A 4,217-nucleotide genomic window follows, 5' to 3' on the forward strand; every position below is an offset into this window, starting at 1 on the left:
CTGGAGAATCCAAATTGTGCTGTTTTCTCCTAATAATGAAGTATTCATGAGTAGAAGGCTTTTTCACTACTTTCTTAAGATACTAATTTCACAACAAGCACCTTGTTACCACGCAATTATTCCAGGCTTGTATTGCTCCAAGATTCCATCTGTCCTCGCCTCCCTCCAAATGAAAGACAATCATGTAAACCACCTTTCATTATTCACTATTTTACTTTCAGCAAAGGTACCCTGAAAGAAATGATTTTCTCTGAAAAGGACTTTTATTCAGTTTCAAAACCAATTTTCTCCTATTACTGTCTTAAGGGAAAAAAAAAAAAGATAGAGCGAGAGAGGAAGGAGAGAGAGAAAGAGAGAGAGGGGGGTGTTTTTATTTCATACATTACGTATCCTTTGTTAATGCAGCTCGCGATAAAAGCAGCGGTATCCATTTTCTGGCTTTGATTTCTGGTAATTTTAAAATATGCCATTACAATCAGGCAGAAATTATACAGTTTGAAAAGAGAATGAAGTGCTGCTTATTCAAAGGCTGAATGCACTTGACTGTTAGGTAGCTCACATCTCTCCGCTGGGACTGGGGAGCAAGGTTCCAGTTCTTGTATGCACACACCCCCCCTCCCATCACCCCGTAAAGTTTAGCAAGAGCCGCAGAGGGAGGACTGGTCCCCGCCAATGTGACAGCTAGCTGCTACGCTGTACCAAGACCATCCCAGCAAACCACAACACACATGCGTAGACACACCGGCATCTATCACTGCCGGCACACGGGGACTCCCCCTGCATGAGCTTTGCTTTGCTCTAGCAGTGTCAGCACAACCGACCTGGGGCGGCATGACCCACATCCTCAGCCCTTCCTCTGTGCACGTCTCGGCGAGGGGGGGAGACTCGAAGCATCAGAGGTACAGCTTGTGAAGGCAACAGGCTAAGAAGAGATGGCTACAGGTGCTGGAAAGCTAAGACAAAGGATTAACAAGTGGGACAGCGTTAGCAGGCTGCACGGGGAGGGAGCATCCAAGGCGAAGGGTCCCAGTGTGTTCCCACCAGGGTGCAACTCCCTGGGGAAGAGCCACATATGACACTGAGCCACAAGCATGTGGGAAAGGGGGTAAGGGCCTGGGGCTCCTTATAGGCACTGCACTGTCAAGAAGGGGAAGAGGGCCAGAGAGGAAGGTCATAGGGAGAGCACCAACACTAACCGCATTTTGTGCCAGCTCCCATCCTACCCTGGTGAGATGTGGCTCAGAGCTGTGTGCCCCCCTCCTGCTGCCCTCACGTGCTCCCCCAGAGCTGTGCGTGGCAGCTAAACCTAACCGCAAACCTTGACCTAGCTGCAGGCTCCACTAAGCCTCCCCAGCTGATGCCACACAGGTAGCCATCATCTGGCTGCTTAGTAGCACAAGCCTGTCACCTCTTCCCCTACAGAAAGGCCCCTAATCCCCATACCTCAAAGTCGACAGGGACGCCTTCCTCCTCCCTCACCCCCAGGCTGCAGAGGTAAGGCAGCTTCCCCCCCGCCCCAACTCCTGCACCTGCCTCCACCCCTTCCCTGGGCCAGGAAACACTGGTGTGACATAAGAGCCAGAGTGAAACCGGCTTTGCACATGGGAAAGCCCCTCTCACTGTGCCCTGCCAACCGTCTGAGTTGTTACCTGCAACCCCAGTCTCGGCAGGAAGCATGACCCTAGTCGCAGTGTCAAGTTCAAAGGCTCAACCCTGAGCTTCAGGGCACTTCGCCAGCAACAAGGGGCCCCAACGCTTCAGGGTGAGAACCGCAGTGCACGACAGAGCCCTTAGATCTCCCCTGGGGGGAAGAAGGGAGCCTATAGGACACACTGGTCGTGGTTCTGAATGCACTGACCAGGCACGCTCCAGGGATATGGAGCCAGGGTTGGGAGAAGACCCAGGACAGAAGAGTCTCTAGGTTAGACCTCGTCCCTTTAGGAGAACCAGCCCCTGAAAGGAGGTGGTCACACTCCACCTGCATCACCAAGCAGCTCAGCACCTGGCTGCCCTCCTCTGAGCACAAACAGCCGTCTTTAACAAAGAGAAACATACTGCCATACATGTACACAGGCTACTCTGTCCCAGAGCATTGTCCAGAGAGACAACACGCTCCCCCACAGTGAAATACAGCCACCTCTGGGGTAGAACTGAGCACCTTCTGCAAGGCAGCACTGCACAGTTCACAACAGGAAGGGAAGAACAATCCAAACTCCAGGAGTGATCCTGTCAGGGCATCATGCTCCACTCGGTCACTAGCTGCCAGTCAGCAGCATTCTCCCTGCTTCCAGCCTAGGTGACCAGTCCGGAAGCATGTGTTTGATTGATGTTGCCTGATTACTGCTTATACAAAGGCTGAGAGCAAATGCTGGCAAGGACGGCCCTTGGTCCTCATCAAAGGCATCATTGCAACTGGATTAAGGCCCTTACCAAGGGACGACGCAACAGCAGGCTGACCCTGGGAACCTGTGAGCTTCCCCCTCCATCACAAAGAATAAAGCTCTCTCCGATCCACGAGCCCCCCTGCCCCTAATTGCACCGGCAGCTGGAAGTTGCCAGCACTCCACAGTCAGCCAAAGCCTCCACCCTGGCCTGCCCTGGGAAAAGCTGGAGCAATGGTGGTAGCAAGAGAAAGGCTGCAGCTGGAACCAGGCAGGCTTTGGCACGGTGCTGCCAGGGAAGATGCGAGCACCACATGCCAAACTAAATGAAGGCGGCGATTAATTCCAATCACAGTTTTGCCTCAGTCTCCCAGCGTCGCTCGGCTCTGAGCAGATACAATTTTTTAGACAGCAAAGCTAAGCTGTGCCCTGTGTTAATGGGCATGCTTAATAGCTGGTGAGGTTCCCGGCTCTGCAGGCTCAGCCCTGGCACACTAATGATTCCACCAGCCCCTCCGTCCTGAAGCCTGTGCATCTTGTTACCCTTTAACCCTTCCCAGCCCAGGAGTGCTCCCTCCTCCTGCACCCTCCACCTTCGCATGGATAGTCACCCACAGCCGCAGCTCCCTCCCACCAGGCAAGCCCAGACATCTCCCTACACCTGCTGGGTGAGAGCTGTTTCCTCCTGGGTGAAGTCCCAATGCTGTTTTAATAAGGCGACAATCGGTCTGGGAAAGGAAGGAACCAGCAATCTGGTTTGCTCCTGGATAACTGGAAACAGCCAAGGCTTTTCAGAGCTAGGCCAGCCTTTGCCAGTCCAGTGGCAGCACAAACCTACATATAGCACTACCCATATTCTCCCCCAGCCTGAACTCGACCCCCGCTCACGGTGACCTGGACACTGGAGGTGGAACATGCCTAGAATATCACAGCCAGTCAAGTCCCTGACTTATTCCAACACTGACTGTTACAAGGGATGGGACAACATCACTTCCCTGAAAGGCCAGGCCAGGCCAGGCCAGGCCAGCAGAGCTCACTCTTAAGAACAATCTTTGGATCATCAGTTTAACATTGCCTTGCCGACATTTCCTCTTCTTGCCCCTCTATACCCCTCAGGTCTCTCCATGAAGCTTTTGCACCCTCTGTGGGCATGGATGTGGCTCCTGCACTCAAGCTGCAGGATTTCTCAGCAATAGACATGGTCCTCATGCTGCTGCCACGAGTGAAGGGTAGGCTGCTTACCCCAAGGCTCAGGCAGGAACAGACACTGAAGGATGCAGCAACTTGCCCAAGGCCACACAAGGAGTCTGTGGCAAAGCCAGGAATCAGATGGGGGGGTCTCCTGGTCCCTCCTCTGAGCCCTGATTGCACTCCCTGGCTGACCACACTTGCATCTACAGCATAAGGTCCAGTGCCCGTGAAGGCTCCCACCACCCAGTGGACAGAAGCCTCTCCCGGTGGGCTTGCTGGTTGGGGCATTCAGCCTCCCAGGGTTTGCAAGGAGCCATCAATCAGAGACATGGCCTCTAATTCCATATTGATGAGCGCTGCTGCAGTCAGCCTTAAGGGGGCAAGTTAACTGCATCTGCTCAAATGAAAGGGATTTATCTCTCTCTCTCCCCCTCTTCTTTTAAGGCAAGAAGCCTGCTTCTCTTGACATAAACCAGCCCTGGCAGACACGCTAATCATCAAATTAGATTTTCTGCTACAATTGCCTGTGCATACTAACGCGGCGTGGGGACCTGGCCCCTGCCACCTCCCTGCTCATCCCCATGCACACAGCAGGCCTGGGGTTTCTTCTACAAATGCAAGTGCGCTGGGGGGGGGGGGGGGGGG

General features: G+C 53.5%; 1 protein-coding gene across 3 annotated transcripts in view; it reads right to left on the reverse strand.

Annotated features, from left to right (window-relative positions):
* Window positions 1–4,217, reverse strand: part of FAM222A (family with sequence similarity 222 member A) — an 87,765-nt gene that overhangs the window by 50,505 nt on the left and 33,043 nt on the right. Inside the window, exon 1 of one of the 3 annotated variants that reach the window (XM_025198436.1) lies at window positions 382–932. The exons of the other annotated variants lie outside the window; for them this stretch is intronic. The gene's annotated coding sequence lies outside the window, so the exon portion shown is untranslated. Of the gene's footprint in view, window positions 1–381; window positions 933–4,217 lie in introns of those variants that run through there. 3 annotated transcript variants of the gene reach the window in all.

The sequence above is a fragment of the Alligator sinensis genome, unplaced genomic scaffold (genome assembly GCF_000455745.1).
Source record: "Alligator sinensis unplaced genomic scaffold, ASM45574v1 scaffold628_2, whole genome shotgun sequence".
Taxonomy (NCBI): domain Eukaryota; kingdom Metazoa; phylum Chordata; order Crocodylia; family Alligatoridae; genus Alligator; species Alligator sinensis.